Source organism: Triticum urartu, chromosome 3, assembly GCF_003073215.2.
Source record: "Triticum urartu cultivar G1812 chromosome 3, Tu2.1, whole genome shotgun sequence".
NCBI lineage: Eukaryota > Viridiplantae > Streptophyta > Magnoliopsida > Poales > Poaceae > Triticum > Triticum urartu.
This window is the reverse complement of record NC_053024.1, coordinates 190,361,415-190,379,361: the sequence shown is the minus strand read 5'-3', so window position 1 is coordinate 190,379,361 and position 17,947 is coordinate 190,361,415.

Here is a 17,947-nt window from a genome sequence, read left to right as displayed (position 1 = left end):
GACCCAATAGTTTCATGCGTTTACAAAAGGCGACGATACATACGCTCATGCGGCTAACTGTAAAACGGGCGGAGGAGTTCCGCGTTCCACGGCTGGGTCGTTTCTTCACCGGCGGTGTCCTTCTTGCGCTTCCTTGACTTGCGTGCGTCGATGAGGTAGTAGGCGTTGCGGTCGCGCAAGGCCCTGCTCACGATGAATGGGCCCTCCCATGGAGGGGACAACTTGTACTGGCCTGCCTGCTTTTGGACGGGTCGGAGGACGAGGTCGCCCTCACGGAACGCGAGGGGCTTGATCTTCTTGTTGTGGTAGTGCCTCAGGCCTTGCTGGAGATGGCCGAGCGATTAAGCGCCAGGAGGCATGCTTCTTTGAGCAGGTCGACGCCATCTTCGCGGGCTTCTTTGGCTTTGGCTTCGGTGTACATCGCGACGCACGGCGAGTCGAACTCGACCTCGGTCGGGATGACGGCTTCTGCTCCGTAGACGAGGAAGAACGGGGTGAGCCCGATCGACCGATTCGGTGTGGTGCGTAGACTCCAGAGAACGGCTGGCAACTCGTCAAGCCAGCTGCCAGGTGAGCGGATGAGTGGCTCGACGAGTCGCGGCTTGATGCCGGACAGGATGAGTCCATTGGCCCGCTCGATCTGCCCGTTGGACTGCGGATGTGCAACAGAGGCCAGGTCAAGGCGGATGCCGGAGACGGCGCAGTATTGCTCGAGCGCGCCCTTGGCGAAGTTGGTGCCGTTGTTGGTGATGATGTTGTTCGGCATGCCGTAGCGCACCGCTATGTCCTTGATGAACCGGACGGTTGTTGGCCCGTCCAGTTTCTTGATTGGTCTTGCCTCGATCCACTTGGTGAATTTGTCCACTGCCACCAGCAAGTGCGTCATGCCGCCTCGAGCGGTTTTGAAGGGTCCCACCATGTCGAGTCCCCAGACCGCGAAGGGCCAGGCGATCGGTATGGTGCGGAGTGTTGACGCCGACTGGTGGCTGCATTTGCCGAAGCGCTGGCATCCCTCACACTTGAGGACGAGCGACTCGGCATCTTGGAGGGCCGTGGGCCAGTAGAAACCGTGGCGGAACGCCTTGGCCCCCAGGGATCATGATGCGGCGTGGTGCTCGCACTCGCCCTGATGTATGTTGAGGAGGATGTCGATGCCCCGTTCCTGCTCGACGCAGCACTGAAACACGCCGGTGGAGCTGCGCTTGACGAGCTCGTTGTTGACGATGCTGTAGGCGGACGCCCGGCGCTGCACTTGCCGAGCTTCGGTCTCGTCCATGGGAGAACCCCGTTCTCCAAAAAATTCTGATATTGGGAGGGCCCAAGATGGAGCCGTAACCACGGCGAAGACGGCCATGAGGGTGGGTTCCAAGTCGGCAGCCCCCTAGCCGGGTTGAGCAGCCCCCGGGTCAGGGATGGCGACAGCCGGGTCCGAGACGATGGTGGTCGGGTCGAGCTGAGCAGCCCCTGGGCCGGGTTCAGAAGTCCCCGGGCCGGGTTGAGGTGCGACCGGGTCATCTGGAACATGGATGGACTCGGAGTCCGGCGATGGCTTGACGGACGGCTTACGCAGGTGCTCGAGGGAGACGCCAGACGGGATGGCTTGTCGTGACGAGGCGATCTTGGCAAGCATGTCGGCTGCTTTGTTCTCCGCGCGCGGGACGTGGAGGAACTCACAGCCCTCGAAGGATCCGGATAGCTTCTGGACAAGGAAGCGCTAGCTTGCCATGTTGGAGTCGTGGGCATCCCATTCGCCGGAGCACTGCTGCACCACTAGGTACGAGTCGACATAGCACAGGATGCCCCAGATGCCGAGTTCCTTGGCAGGCCGGAGGCCGTGCACAAGGGCTTCGTACTCGGCGACGTTGTTGGAGGCGGCGAAGTAGATCTGGAGCGCGTAGCGGAACCGGTCGCCCTTCGGGGGCGACAGTACAATGCCAACCCCCAAGCCGAGTCGCATCTTGGACCCGCCGAAGTGCATGCGCCAATGCATCGAGTCAGGAGGCGGCGGCAAGTACTGGGTCTCGGTCCAGTCAACGAGGAAGTCGGCCAGGGCTTGAGACTTGATCGCGGTGCGGGGCTCGTAGAGGATGGTGTGGCCGGCTAGCTGGATCGCCCACTTGGCAACCTGGCCAGAGGCATCCCGGCACCCGATGATTTCTCTGATGGGCGCCGTGCTAACCACGGTGAAAACGTGCTCTTGGAAATACTACTTCAGCTTCTTGGCGGTGAAATACACGCCGTAAAACATCTTCTGGTAGTGCGGGTAATTCTTCTTGGAGATGGAGAGCACCTCGCTCAGGTAGTAGACTGGGCGCTGGACGGCTTGGATCTTGCCCTTCTCTGGTCGCTCGACCACCATCACCGTGCTGACCGCCCGCAAGGTCGCGGCTATGTAGAGCAACAATGGCTCCTTGTCAGTCGGTACAGCCAGGACAGGTGCGGTGGAGAGCATGCGCTTGAGGTCTTGGAAGGCCTCGTCTGCCTTGCCGTTCCATTCGAACGGGCTCGTCTTCTTCATCAGCTGGTACAGGGGCAGCGCCCTCTCACCCAGCCGGCTTAGAAACCGGCTGACCGAGGCCAAGCATCCGGTGAACTTCTGGACATCGCGCAGCCGAGTCGGCTTGCGCTGGATGGCCTTGATCTTCTCCGAGTTCGCCTTAATGCCGCGTTCCGAGATGAGGAAGCCGAGTAGCTTTCCGGCCGGGATGCCGAAGACGCATTTTTCCGGGTTAAGCTTGACCTTGTATTCGCGGAGGTTGGTGAATGTTTCCTTCAAATCATCGAAGTGTGAGGTGCTGCTTCGTCTTCACCACGATGTCGTCCACATATACGTGGATATTGCGGCCGAGTTGCGGCAGCAGGCATTTTTGCATGCAGCGCTGGAAGGTGGCGCCATCGTTCTTCAAGCCGAACGACATGGTGATGTAGCAATACGCCCCAAAGGGCGTGATGAAAGACGTCTTCAGGGTGTCGTCCATGTCCAGCTTGATCTGGTGGTAGCCGGAGTAAGCGTCCAGGAAGGACAGGAGCTCACACCCGGCGGTCGAGTCAATGACTTGGTCGATCCGCGGGAGGGCGAACGGATCCTTGGGACATGCCTTGTTGAGGCTTGTGTATTCAATACACATGCGCCAGGTCTTGTTCTTCTTCAGGACGAGGACTGGATTGGCTAGCCACTCGGGGTGAAACACTTCCATTATGAAGCCGGCCGCCAAAAGCTTGGCGACCTCTTCACCAATGGTTCTTCTCTTCTCTTCGGAAAATCGTCGTAGGGGTTGACGGACAGGCTTGGCGTCCTTGCGGACGTGATGTTTGTGCTCGACGTACTTCCTCGGGATACCCGGCATGTCCTTGGGGGTCCATGAGAAGATATCCCGATTTTCACGGAGGAAGTCGACGAGCTCGCCTTACTATTTGCTACCGAGGCGGGCGGCTTTGACAACGTACTTGCTGCAGCTGGGGTCTTTTGGTTGAGCTTCACTTTATTGGTCTCCTTGGAGGGCTTCAAGGCGGCCTCGTCGGCCGGGTCCGGGGTCAGGATCAACGTGGCAGAGGCCCCGCCTGCCAGGGCGACGACCCGGTCGAGTTGGCTCCACTCCTCGACAATGACCAGCGACACAGCCAACTTGACACCGTCTCGGGATCACTCCAGGGACTTGCGGTAATCGCCGGTGATGGTGATGAGGCCCTTGGGACCCGGCATATTCATCTTCAGGTACTTGTAGTGGGGAACCGCCATGAACTTGGCGAGCGCGGGCTGGCCCAGCAACGCGTGATACGCGCTAGATAGGTCCACCACCTCGAACCAGACCAGTTCGCGCTGGAAGTGGTTGCTGCCACCGAACAGGACATCTAGCTGGACCTGACCAATGGGGGAGCAGGAGTGGCCGGGCACGATGCCGTGGAAAATCGTTTGGGTTGGCTCCAGGTCCTCGGCCTTGAGGCCGAGCTTGGTCATCGTGTCGCGGTAGAGGATGTTGATGCTGCTGCCGCCGTCGATGAGGACTCAGGAGAACTTGCATGTGCGCCGCACGACAATGGTGGGGTTGAGGACGACGACGTAACCACCCAGACTCGGCATGACTGCTGGGTGATCCTCCCGGGTCCAGGTGATTGGGCGATCCGACCAATGCATGAACTCCGGCTTGGCCGGGACGACGGTGTTCACCTCCCGCCGAAGGAGGCGCTCGCTGCGCTTGTCGTCGCCGAGGCTAGTGAAGACGACGTAGGCCGTGTTTTGGTCCGGGTAGGTGTCGTCACGCATTACGCCGCCAGCTGGAGGCGGTGGTGGAGGCGGAGGCGGCTGTCTCGCGCCTGGAGCTGGAGCCAAAAGGGGCGGGACGTCGTCCTCATGATGCGCTTGGTGATGGCGCACCGCCGAAGCGTGTGCGTGGAGGGACTTGCGCCGCTGTGGTGCTTGTAGGGGGCGTCAAGCATCTGCTCGAAGCTCATGGTGGGTTGCCATGCCGTCTTGCCGGTTTGCCGGCGCTTCGCCGCCGGGTCTGCCATGGGCTCGGTGGCCGCGACGAGCCGGTTGTCGTGACGTGGCGCCGGCTGGTCGGCCTTGCGCTTGTTGTTCTGGTGATGCTGATGCCGGTTGCTTTCGCCGGCCGGCTTCGGAGGGGGAACCGGCTTCGCCTTGCCGGCTTCATCCAGCGCCACCTGGATCTTCATCGCGGAGTCGGCGTTGGCGTACTTGTCCGCCGTCACCATGAGCGCGGCCATGGTGGCCGGCTCGGAGCGTAAGAGCTTGTGCTTGAGGAGGGTGCCGTCTCGGCACCCGCTGACGATGTACTGGAACGCCAGGAATTCATGGACGCCCTCGTACCTGTTCCGGAGCTCGGTCCAGCGTGCGAGGTACTCACGACCGGTCTCCGTAGGCCCTTGCACGCACATGGCGAGCTGGCTAGGGCGGCCGGGTCGCTTGTAGGTCCCCGTGAAGTTGCGGACGAAGGCTTCCTCGAAGTCCACCCACGTGTTGATGCTGCCCATCGGCAGGCTGTTCAACCACGTGCGGGTCGACCCTTGGAGCATGAGCGGTGCGTAGCGCATGGCTCGACGACGATTGGCACCGGTGATGCCAATGGCCGTGGTGTAGTCGGTGAGCCAGTCTTCTGGCCTCACCGTCTCGTTGTACTTGGGGGTGTCGCGGGGGAGCATGAATCCTTTGGGGAAGGGCTCCTCCCAGATGCGTGGGCCAAAGCACGCTGGCCCGATAGCGCCGCTCTCCTCCACCTCCAGGAAGCGAGCGAGCTGATCGAGGCGGTGGCGAGCGTCAGCGTCGTCGATGGTGCGCGGGCCGAGTCGACTTGCGGCCAGGCCAGGGGGCCGGGTCGGTTGGAGCCGGACGCCGGCCATGCTGGCCGGGTCCGCGCTGGATCTCTAGGATGGACTCGTCGCCCAATCCGCCGGCGGCTGTAGCGGCCGGGTCGCGCCGAGTCCGGGCTCGGCCGGAGTGCGCCTCGCCGGGTGGCGAGGAAGCGGTGTGCAGAAGTTCACGGGGCCCGCCGGCTTGGCGAGCTGGTTGAGGCGGTCCTGCTGGGTGTTGGCGGCGTGGAGGAGTTCGCGCAGCCCGATGCGCTCTTTCAGCTCCTCACCCGCGAGCTGGTCCAGGCCGGCTGCGGCTGCCTGGGCAGCGCGCATGTTCTTCACTGGGGTCTCGTAGACGGTTGGGACGCCAGGGCCCGGCCGATCGCTCCTCCCCGGGCACGCACATCGGCGACCCGGCTTGGCTCGGCCGCGGGGCGTGAATCCGTAGGCGGCATTCGCGCTCCAGCTGAGCGGCTTCCAGGCGATGTTGTGTGGCGGCGAGCGTCTCGGATAGGTCCAGCATCTGCTGGCGCCTTTCGTCGAGCTGGGTTTGGGCCTCAGCGACGTTGATGGCATCGACGTCGGTGCCGATGGGGATGCGGAGGCTCTGCATCGCGGCGCGCAACGGATCGGACGGCTCGATCCGATCCGCTGTGGCCCTGGCTTCGGCAGCCTTGCTCGTCTTGCTCGACGAGGAGGAGGCGCCATCGCCGGTGAAGAAGACCTCCACATGGACGTCCACTTCCCCGGTGGAAATGCCTCCACCGAGGGAGAGGGGAGAGTCGGAGAAGCTGAGCACCTCGCTGGGGTACTCTTCGGCCACGAACGCATCGGAGATGCATAGCACGGCGAAGGAGGCAACAAATGTGCCGACGACGTCGTCCACTAGCGCGACGGACTCATCGGTGTAGGAGAAGGGCCCCATCTAAAGCATGCTCCCGGCCAGCTCCTCGAGCTGCCCCACGGTGGGCGTGAACTGTCGTGGTGGGCGCACGGCAGATGCCAAGGGATGGCTAAAGAGAGGAGGAGGCTCGAGGGCGCTGGTGGACTCCAGAGGCGAGGTTGGCATGAGCGGGCGCGGGACGCCGGACATACCCAGGTTCGGGGCTCTCCGGAGAGATAATACCCCTAGTCCTGCCGAGTGTAGTTGGATGATCGATAGTACAATGTTGCTCCTGGAGCTGTATGGAGGAGGAAGGAAGCTGGCCAAGGCTTGGGCTGCTCCTTCTCTCCGGTGTTGCTGTTTTGTGGCTAGTCCTATGCTTACTTGCTTTTCTCTCGTATGTGTTTTCTGCTTGCCCTCTCGCTCGCCTTCCTGAGAGATAATATCTGTCTATGATCACGGGCTTGAAGGAAATATGCCCTAGAGGCAATAATAAAGTTATTATTTATTTCCTTATATCATGATAAATGTTTATTCATGCTAGAATTGTATTAACCAGAAACATAATACATGTGTGAATACATAGACAAACAGAGTGTCACTAGTATGCCTCTACTTGACTAGCTCGTTGATCAAAGATGGTTATGTTTCCTAACCATAGACATGAGTTGTCATTTGATTAACGGGATCACATCATTAGGAGAATGATGTGATTGACTTGACCCATTCCGTTAGCATAGCACTTGATCGTTTAGTTTGTTGCTATTGCTTTCTTCATGACTTATACATGTTCCTATGACTATGAGATTATGCAACTCCCGTTTACCGGAGGAACACTTTGTGTGCTACCAAACGTCACAACGTAAATGGGTGATTATAAAGGTGCTCTACAGGTGTCTCCGAAGGTACTTGTTGGGTTGGCGTATTTCGAGATTAGGATTTGTCACTCCCGATTGTCGGAGAGGTATCTCTGGGCCCTCTCGGTAATGCACATCACTTAAGCCTTGCAAGCATTGCAACTAATGAGTTAGTTGCAGGATGATGTATTACGAAACGAGTAAAGAGACTTGCCGGTAACGAGATTGGACTAGGTATTAAGATACCAACGATCGAATCTCGGGCAAGTAACATACCGATGACAAAGGGAACAACGTATGTTGTTATGCGGTTTGACCGATAAAGATCTTCGTAGAATATGTGGGAGCCAATATGAGCATCCAGGTTCCGCTATTGGTTATTGACCGGAGACGTGTCTCGGTCATGTCTACATAGTTCTCGAACCCGTAGGGTCCGCACGCTTAAAGTTCGGTGACGATCGTAATAAGAGTTTTTGTGTTTTGATGTACCGAAGGTTGTTCGGAGTCCCGGATGAGATCGGGGACATGGCGAGGAGTCTCGAAATGGTCGAGATGTAAAGAATGATTTATTGGATGACTATGTTTGGACATCGGAAGGGTTCTGAGTGGTTCAGGCATTTTTCCGGAGTACCGGGAGGTTACCAGAACCCCCCGGGAGAAGTTATGGGCCTTATGGGCAATAAGAAGGAAGCACACCAGCCCACAAGGGGCTGGTGCGCCCCCTTTGGGCAGGAGGCCGAATTGGAGAAGGTTTGGGGGGTTCGCCCCCCCTTTCCTTCTCTCCTACTCCTCCTTCCCTTCCTCTCCTACTCCAACTAGGGAAGGGAGGAATCCTACTCCCGGTGGGAGTAGGACTCCTCCAGGGCGCGCCATAGGGGCCGACCCTCTCCCCCTCGTCCACTCCTTTATATATAGGGGTGGGGGGCACCCCATAGACACACAAATTGATCCTCGTGATCGTTCCTTAGCCATGTGCGCTGCCCCCTTCCACCATATTCCACCTCGGACATATCGTAGCGGTGCTTAGGCGAAGCCCTGCGTCGGTAAAACATCATCACCGTCATCACGCCGTCGCGCTGACGAAACTCTCCCTCAATGTTTTGCTGCATCGGAGCTTGAGGGACGTCACCGAGTTGAACGTGTGCAGAACTCAGAGGTGCCGTACGTTCGGTACTTAGATCGGTCGGATCGGGAAGACATACGACTACTTCCTCTATGTTGTGTCAATGCTTCCGTTGCCGGTCTATGAGGGTACGTAGACAACACTCTCCCCTCTCGTTGCTATGCGTCACCATGATCTTGTGTGTGCGTAGGAATTTTTTTTAAATTACTACGTTCCCCAACAGGGCTCCCTGGGGTTTTATAGCACAAACCCCCGGGGGTACAATGGTAATGTTACAAGTCGGTGGGTTCGTATTATCGATGTCCGGGGAACCGGGCTAGGTCCTGCTGAGGGCTTGTGGTTCGCCGGGTTCCCCTAGGTGCGGGTCCCGCATGCCTAGGGGGACTGTGTGCCATCTTGTCGATCGTCAGGTCATGGCCGAGTCGAGTTGCGTACAGTGCTCTCCATCAGGTTGCCGCTTTCTGTCGTCAGCGGTGAAGGCGGGGGCACTGTAGCCACGCCGGCCCTGGTCAGCAGGTAGGTGAGGGGCACTATTGCCACGTTCCAGCTGACCAGAGGCATGGGCGGGGCACTGTTGCCTTGGTCATCGTTGATTGAAGTCTCGTCCCCATCATACGGTCTGGATGGGATGGGAGTTGACCCGCGGCTGGATTGCGTAGCACACCACGAGTGGCGCTGGCTTGTTGTGGAGGCTTTGGTCGTGCCGGGTTCGGCTGTCTTGCGCTAGTTGTTGGGGCCGAGTCGACGTGTCTTGCCGGGTCGGCTAGTCTGGCCGGCTTGTGGGGCTTGGCCGGGTTGAGCGACCCGGCCAAGCGCGTGCCGGTACCGAGGGGCGGTGCCAGCCCTGTTGTTTTTTGAAGAGGATTCGGGTTCCGTTGCCTGCCCGAGGTCCACCCCCCGATAGTATGTGTATGAGTATATCCCTACCTCTATGGACTATGCCCCTCGGCTTATAAAGATGTTGGGGGGGGGGGTACCTAGGTGAAAGGATTGATACAGTCGACTAGAGTGGGGGTGAATAGGAGACTACAAACTTTAATCTTACTTGTCAATCTTAGGGTTAAGCGGATAAATAGGGTTCAGTAGAAACGAAAACAGGCGAAGACAACCTATATGACAAGCAAGGTTAAGACTAAATATGTTAGGCAACAAACTAGATAGCAAGCCAACAATCATACAGAGCAAAGTAAGTGCAGGAAAGGATTAACCACAAGTGAGTGAGGACGCGGATTCCATCCCGAAGTTCCCTCTTCCATGGGGAAGAGCTACTCTCCGTTTAGAGGGGTGCCAGAGCCAAAGCTTGCAGAACACCACCGAAGGCTCAGTGTATTCTCTTTCTAGTCACCCCCAACGGATGAGCCTCGAATCACCCGGGGTTGATCTTGAAGGCGACTACCACACCTCCGGGTTGATCTTGAAGGCAACTACAACACCTTTACAAACTTCCCCAGAGCACACCATAAGAAAGGAAGCTTCTGAGGAAGCTCTAACCTCCTAGGAGCCCAATGAGGGAGTCCTAGACTAAGGGGTCCTCGGGCGTCCAGCCTGTTGGACATGGGCAGACTATTGGGCCATGAAGATACAAGATAGAAGACTTTGTCCCGTGTCCGGATATGACTCTCATTTGCGTGGATGGCAAGCTAGGCGGCCGGATGTACTATTTCCTTTCTATGTAACCGACTTTGTACAACCCTAGCTCCCTCCGATGTCTATATAAACTGGAGGGTTTAGTCCGTAGGGACAATCATAACCACATAGGCTAGACTTCTAGGGTTTTAGCCATTACGATATCGTGGTAGATCAACTCTTGTAATACTCATATTCTTCAAGATCAATCAAGCAAGAAGTAGGGTATTACCTCCATAGAGAGTGCCCGAACCTGGGTAAACATTGTGTCCCCTGTCTCCTGTTACCATCAACCTCAGACGCACAGCTCGGGACCCCCTACCCAAGATCCGCCGGTTTTGACACCGACATTGGTGCTTTCATTGAGAGTTCCACTGTGACGTCGAAGTCAGAGTTGATGGCTCTCCTTGTGATCAAGGAAAATATCACCGCCGGAGGAGCTCTGCCCTCAGGCCAAACCCTCACTACTAGGGAAAAGGCTAGCAGCAGCGCGGGTACCCGCGCTACCAATAAGACGCTACAGCTAACGTATAGCAGTAGCGCTGGTCCACCCGCGCTACTGCTACACAAGTGTTGCAGCAGCGCGCTTAAAGGAACCTCGCTGCTGCTAATAGCTATAGCGCGCTTCCCCTGTGCGCGCTACTGCTACAACCGCGCTGCTGCTAACTTTTCTGCACTCGCTACTGCTAATTTTTGTAGTTTTTTGTTTTTGTCCGCATATTTGTTTTGTATTTGAACAGGCTTTATAGAAGAATCTTTAGCACATACAAATGTCATCATGATACACATACAAATGCCCGCGAGACCACTAATCATAGCATATACATACAAATAGTCTCGTCATAATCATCATCCAACACAAAGTGGTATCTTGTTATCATCTCGAAAATAGCGATACATGCAAGTCTCGAATACTTGCAACTACAACGTCATCCATCTAAACAAAGGTATACGCGAGAAGAGCTATCACTATGAGTGAGAGCGGAACTATGCAGTACATGAGATGGCGGTTACGAGTCCTCTCTCGCGCTAGGGTGAACCTCAAGTAACTAGCTTCTCCTTCTTGTCTGCTTTTGAAGCCTTTATGGCTGGCGTCCGAGAACCCATTCACTTGCGCCTGACACTCATGCCACTCGTTGTACACCCTCGGAACCTTCCCTTTGTACACGACATAGTAGTTCCATCTCGCCATCAAGAAACTATGTACCTGTTAGAGATGGATGTTCATGAAGAGGATGTACAATCATATATATGCAACAAAATATACTAGAGAACACCAAAAAAGAAAGGGTTAGCAACTAGATGCAACATACAGTACGCAAATTAATTAACTAGAGGTACGCAGATCATCGTACGCAAACTAACAAAGTAGCGTTACGCAAGTTCGGCAGGGATCGTGGACATCACAAAGTTGCATCACTACAAATAGTATACAAGTTCAACCGACACATATCATCATCATCGGCATCATAAATAACTAGAAGTTCCATCCATCCATATCATCGAGGATGCACCCTAGCTTCTCGAACGGTGTGAGGTCTAGACGTTGCATGCCTATGCGAGTTCGGACGTCATCTCGCGATATAGGGCCGTGGTGGAACATCCCCTTCTCATCGACGACTTCTTTCATGATGATCGTCACAATGTCGCTTTGGATGCGAAAGAAGTCATCTCTAAGTTTATAATCCGCTTCTCCATGAGATTCTAGCCATTTGTGGATATGATCATCATTTCTGCTTCTCATGCGAAGCTTTTGGTGATCCGTGTTGAACTAATTCATGAGATGGAGGATGTACAATCCATCCTTCTTGCTTGGTTTTGGGACTTGGATGCAGGAGAAGTTAGTTTTATGCGCGAAACCCATCTTCTTGTTCCTTTGTTTCCTGATCTGCATGTGGCCACCTCTAAAGCTGAAGCCTTGGAGAGCATCATCTAGAATATTCATTATGTGGGTGTAGTCTTTTTTCTCGTAGTCTCTGGAAGGGTCAAAATACACGGCGTGGGAGACTTGCGGATAAAGAACGATAAGGACAGCATGCCCGTTGCTGCGGGGAAAAGACACCTCAAATTATTCCCCATAGAGAGAGAAGGAATGATTGAAATGTATGAAAGGGTTGTTCGAAACTGACTTACTTTGGATGATAAGGCACGAGGACAATTTCCCGGTCCTTATTCTGTACCATGAAGTTTTGGAGGTAGTCCCTAGCAGTTTCATGCTCAAAGTCGCCGAGACTCAAGAAAGACTTGTGCATGTAGTACGGATCCGCCACACAGATTTGCGAGACTTCTTCACTGTTCATGACAGAGCTCATATGTAGCGCAAAAAGGCGGACGATTGTAAAATCGAGCCGCCTTGTCAGAAACATCTCAAAGATATGGTCAAACTGCAGGAAGAACACCTCCACGGGCCGTGTCTCGACGTAGCACTTCCTGTCAGGCACACGAGCCACGTACGTCGGTATCCTGGATCCTTTGAGGCTAGTAGGCTTTTCTCAGTCGACAGCACATGGTCGTGCAGTCTCCTGAGATCCCCTGATAGTGCCTCCAGTGGTTTCGGCGATAGCATCGGCTCGCCCGTGAGATGGAACATGGCCGCACCTTTCACGGGTACACGCTCTTCAGAATGCATCGTTTGGCTGCTATGTGCTCTGGCTTGTTTGGAGGCAACTATCTTCCCCGATCTCTTTCTCTCCTTTTTCTTGGGCACACCTTCTAGACCCTTCCTTAACCCCTGCCCCAGTGTTCCCGGGCTAAGTACTGTACGACCCTCGCGCTGGGATAGTTGAGCCTGTGTTGAGGCGGCATCTTCAGGTGTGTCCTGTGAGGATTTCATGAAGAGAGGATGCATCCTACTTCCATCACTTGCGAGGTTCTTCCGGCTCTAACGGCTCAAACTTGCCAGGTGCCATCTTTGTGATCACAAGTCGTCCAATCCCTAGTTTGTTAGGTTTTCATATCCTCTGCTTCTTATGCCTCTTCTCGGTACCGGCATCGGCGCCGGTATCTTCCTTGGCGGTACCTTCCCCACCGGTCTCGGCGCCGCCATCGGTGCCGGCGCTGTCGGTGTCGGTGTCGGCGTCAGTACCATCATCGAGGCGGACCTGCAAACCTTGCTTAGCAGTCAAAAAGTCGAGGTAGTCTTGTTCACCCTCATAATCCATCTCGTCTGCATCTTGGTCAGAAGGCCCAGTTTCTTCATTGTTCGACATGTTTCCTATGATTAAGTGTCCTCATTTATTTCTAAAAGTATGAGTAAATGAGAAATGAGATAAAAAAGAAATCTATGTGCGAGAACTCGATATGCCAACTATGTAGCACAAATCATGCCTTTATTCACGGGAAATTTCGGCATGACCTTTGCTAAAAAATGGACATATCGAGCGCCTGAAATTCACCGGAACGGAAATGAATCAACATTCCGGCGTAACATAGGCAACTCGGATCATTTACCAAAACATGACATGTCCAAAACATGACATATCCACATATCACATGTCCAGTTCAAATTTGCATATAAATTCATAACTAAATAGATAACCTAATTAACAGAACTAAAACCTAAGTAAATAAACCCTAGCTTGCAGAGAGAGAGGGGGGTGGTTTACAGAGGGTGCAGGGCGAGGAGGCAGGCCCGACGACGGCCGAGGTTGGGAGGGGAGGAAGCAAGGGGGGGACGCGAGGGCCGATGGGTCGGGGGCGAGCGCCGGCGCCAGGGGCGAGCGCGCCTGGGTCGGGGGCGGCGGGGTCGGGGCAGCGGCGGGGTCGGGGCGAGCCGGCGGGGTCGGGCGGCGGGGTCGGGGGCGAGCGCGCCGAGGTCGGGGGCGGGCGCGGCGGTGCGACGGGGCCGGGAAAGAGAGAGTGGGGATTTGGGGGAAAAGAGGCGGGATGAAGCAGGGAGAGGGAGAATTTTGGGTTAAGTGGACGTAGCAGTAGCGCGTTTACACGAAACGCGCTACTACTACCTTGACTAGCTGTAGCGGTTTTCTGCAGAAACCGCTACTGCTACCTTGACTAGCTGTAGCTCTTTTTCACTAAAGCGCTACTGCTATAACCAGTTTCCCTTTTTTCTTTTCCTCAGCATAATAGGAACATATATATTACATCATTGGACCCTTGCATAATAATGGCTAAGTGTGTATACAAAATAGGAACATATATATATTACATCATTGGACCCATGCATAATAATGGCTAATTAAGTGTGTATACAAAATAGGAACATATATATATTACATCATTTGACCGATTCCTCAGCGCTGACGTTTTCGTTTTTGAGTCAGCTTCTTTCCCTTCTTGTTCGTCGAAGAATAATTGAGCCCCTCATTGTGACTTTGCCTTTTCCATGGAGTACGATTTTTCTTTGGTAATGTAGTATTGATTCTTCTTTTGACGTATACTTCATCATCATCGTCATCTTCCCTCATTGGGTTGCCGTACTGATCATAGTCTTCCTCGTTGGCGACTCCATCCATTCCAATGATGTTTCTTTTGCCTTCCTCACGACAACACGACTGGGATTGCATGGGTCGGTTATGAAGAAGCATTGTGTCACGTGCTTAGCGTGTACCCATGGCTCGTTTTTTGCGATAGCGTTCACGGTAGCGCTCTTGGCGTCGGGTATAGTCATGGTAGTGAAAATCCGGCTTTCTCTTTCGACATTCTTAGCCCATCTGACACGGAACATCGTCGTGTTGTGCAGTCCAGAGTAGTCAAGCTCCCAGATCTCCTCGACCCTTCCATAAAATCGTTCAGTTGCGCCGTTGTCGCTGCCGGTCATGCATTCCATCGTCACCCCTGAGTTCTGATATTCATCACTGTCCATATCTTTGGCCTCCGTGTAGAACGTGTATCCGTTGATATCATATGCCTGATAGGTTACGAGGTTGGGCGAGGGGCCATGTGCTAAGGCGTATATGAGCAATCCGTCCTTAGAGCCCTCCTCCGGGGGATTAGCAATAATATGCTCTTTGAACCAATGCAGGAAAGTGGAGTTGTGCTCTCTAGTAACTTCGGCGTCCGTCCTGCATACCCCGTCGTGATACTTGTTTGCGATAATTTCTTTATGCAGTGCCACAAAAGGATCTACCTCGTCTAGGTGTTGTAGCACTACCATGTTTGCTCTGTCAAAGTCGTTGCATCGATCTGAGTATGCCACGTGCAGTTCCCTGCGACAGTTGCAGTGACCTTCTCCTTCGAGCCTCCCATCGTGCTTGTTAACGGGCAAACCAACACTAACACCAGGCGGCTGGTCTGCGCCATATAGAAAATTCTCACAGAAAGATATGCACTCTTGTGTCAAATAGCCCTGGACGATGCTTCCATCCGGACGGGACATGTTACGAACGAAATCTTTGATGATCCCATTCATCCTCTCAAACGGCATCATGTTGTGCAGGAATGACGGCCCCAGGTCTATTATGTCATCCACAATATGGACACACAGATGCACCATCACGTCAAAGAACGCGGGCGGGAAGTACATCTCAAGTTCATTCAGTATCACAACGATCTCTTCCTGTAGCCTTCGGAGCTGCTTCACACTGATCGACTAAAGAGAGATGACGTCGAAAAAGTTGCAGAGACCAATAAGCGTGTCACGGACGTGCTTGTCCATTATCCCTCTAAGGGCAACAGGTAATATCTGCGTCATCATCACATGACAGTCATGAGACTTCATCCCGCTGAACCTTTTCTTGTCCGTGTCTAGATATCTACTTATCTTGCCACAGTAACCGGAACTAACTTTGACTCCGGTAAGGCACTTAAAGAATTGATTGATCTCAGCCTGACTTAAGGTGAAGCAAGAAGGGGGCAATAATCCTCATTCTTTATTTTCTTGCCCTTCTTCTCCCGTGCCTCTGTCTCCGTCTCTGTCTTGTCTGACATTTTACGAGGCGGCATGTGTAGATCTTCCCTGATTTTCAAATATTGCAAGTCTTTTCTTGCTTTCGGCCCATCCTTGGTCTTATCCGGCATGTTCATCAGTGTTGCGAGCAAGCTCTCAAGGACAATTCTTACAGATATGCATTTGATCAAGGCAATGAGGTGTATCGAGTTTGTGCCAGTACTCCAAGTCCCAGAACACAGACTTTGTCTTCCATACCTTCAGCAGCGGCTCTGGCGCCTTTCTCATCATCTTTCCCGGCGCGGGGCACTCCTTCCAGTTTTTCAACAGCTCATCGATTTCGGCACCGCTCCGCTTACGTGGAGGTCCTCGATGCTCAACGTGACCATTGAATAGATCTCCACGGTTTCTCCACGGGTTGTCCTGTTCGAGCCATCTTCAATGCCCCATGTACACGATTTTCCCAGACCCGCCATCTTTCCTTGACGTTAGCTGCTGAGACGTCGTATCATCCATGCACCGCGTGCATCCGCAATATCCATGGCACACCTGGCCTGCCACATATCCATAACCAAGATAGTCGTGCACTGTCGTGATCAGCGCGGCTCTCATGTTGAAATACTCGCCTTTGCTGGCGTCCCATGTCTTGGCCGGTGTTTTCCATAATGTGTCTAACTCCTCCTGAAGTAGCCCCAGATACAAATTAATATTATTTCCTGGTTGTTTCGTCCCTTGAATAAGCATGCTCATGTGAATGTACTTCGATTTCATGCACAACCTGGGGGGAGGTTGTACATCCATACAAACACGGGCCATGTGCTATGGTTGGTGCTCTGGTTGCCAAACGGATTCATGCCATCGGTACACGCGCCTAGCACGATGTTCCTTGCATCACATTCAAAATACCGATAGAAGTTGTTCAACGCTCTCCACTGGCTTCCATCCTTGACGTGTCTCAGCTTCGGATCATCTCCATCGTCGGGCTTCTTCCTCTCCGCGTGCCATCGCATTAGCTTTGCTTCCTTGGGATCTACAAAATACCTCTGGAGACGGGGAGTGATCGGTAAGTACCATACCACTTTCTGGGGACATTTCTTCCCGGCCTTCTTGTATCGAGAAGCATTGCACACCGGACAACTTGTTTTTTCCGCGTGCTCCTTCCGATAAATTATGCAATCGTTTATGCATGCATGGTATCTAACGTGTGGCAGATCAAGAGGGCACACGATCTTCTTGGCCTCATCAACACTACTAGGACATAGATTACCCTCGGGAAGAACATCCTTTAGGTACTTGAGATGATCATCGAGGCTAGTGTCAGTCCATTTATTTTTAGCCTTCGTCTTCAGCACTTGGAGCGTGAAACTCAAGCAGGTCACCTCAGGATTGCAATCATCATACAATCGAGTGGTCGAGTCTACCACCAGTTGCTCCAGCTTTGCCTCCTCTCTAGAAGCAGCTCTCTCAGTACTCGTGTCCTTGCGAAGCAATGCTTGAACATGAGGGTCCCGCACGATTGAACTTAGTACCGACGAACTCTGCTACGTGGAGTCCATGTCGTTCTCTCCGCCGCAATGTCCGGCCACTTCTCCGCCGCCATGTCCGGTCTCTTCCCCGCCGCCATTATCGCTCATCTCTTCGTTTTGCCCCGTGTCATCATTGCCTACCCCGTTGGCATCCTCAACATCGTCATCCTCATCTTCAGTTATCCACCGAGTATAGCCATCCATGAAACCAGTCATGAGCAGGTGCGCTTCGACACGACCATCGACATGGGGGTCAAGCCAAACTATTCCTTTGCATTTTTGACATGGACATAAAACCTCTGTCAGGTTATTTTCCTTCATGTCCTGCACCGTCGACCGCAACCACCCATCCACCATCGTTCCACTGACCATCGTGAACTCTGCACGGTAATAATAAACAAATTGATTATAAAAATGCGTGCATTCATCAAAGTCATACAAAAATTCGGCATGGCCTTCCTTAAAAGTAGGACATATATAGATCTAGAGTTTGCCCAGAATTCGCCGAAACAGAAATAAATCAACATTTCGGCAAAACATAGGCAACTCAAATGCACAATTTGGCGTCAACTCATGCCACACACACAATTTCCATAAAAATATCACACACACATGCATACATATTTCCATTTTGCAAAAGCATGAAATATTAATCACACCTCTATCTCGAGATCAAGCACACGGTGGAGATGATGATGTAGGGAGGTCAAAAGTGCACAAAGCTCTTCTTGACAAAGAAAGATCTAGTTAGGCGGCAAATAGGTCACTTAACTAAAT